This window comes from Carassius gibelio, chromosome A18 (genome assembly GCF_023724105.1).
Source record: "Carassius gibelio isolate Cgi1373 ecotype wild population from Czech Republic chromosome A18, carGib1.2-hapl.c, whole genome shotgun sequence".
In the NCBI taxonomy this organism is placed as follows: domain Eukaryota; kingdom Metazoa; phylum Chordata; class Actinopteri; order Cypriniformes; family Cyprinidae; genus Carassius; species Carassius gibelio.
This window is the reverse complement of record NC_068388.1, coordinates 532,710-533,402: the sequence shown is the minus strand read 5'-3', so window position 1 is coordinate 533,402 and position 693 is coordinate 532,710.

Below are 693 nucleotides of genomic sequence, written 5' to 3'. Positions count from 1 at the left end.
GCCGAACCTGTGACCTCTGAGTTACAAATCCGACTCTGTAACTATTAGGCCAAGATTGCCCCTATATGGTTTTATTATTGATATGATTCTCAAAACTTTGTTTCACAAACAAATCACTCATAATGCTGAGCTGCAGGAGCTTGAGCTCAGTTCTGGATGAATCAGATGTAATTGCTGTTTGACTGCTCTCTTTTGTGGAGCAGAGAATCTTCACACATGATCTCTGGCTCAGATCTGACCGTCCATTTAGGCAATTGAAGACACCTAGTCAGAAGAGTAAAAAACTAAATAAAGAGCCTTTTAGCGTCAACGTCGAAGCAGATTTCTGCTAAAGTTAAACCAAATATTCCATGAATGGTGGAATAACTATTGGACACCTGAAAGTAAATATTACCCAGCAGGCTCCTTGACTTCAAACTGACATCAAATATTAGTCAAGACTTGATCAAGAGGCTGTAACGGTTTAAATTCAGTTTGGACGGCAATTTCTTCCAGTGGTCATTAGATGAAAATGTGAAGTGAATCCCACTGAAAGTGGTTTAGTGTAGATGTAGGCCAATATGTTTCGTTCAATTTACATCAAATCAGTGATCAAAAGTTTTGACATCAGTTGCATATTTTACCAGTTTTTTGGAACGCAGAGCTGAAGACCCTCCTTCCGGCTCCAGTCTGCTTCGGTGCTGAGGAGTTTGT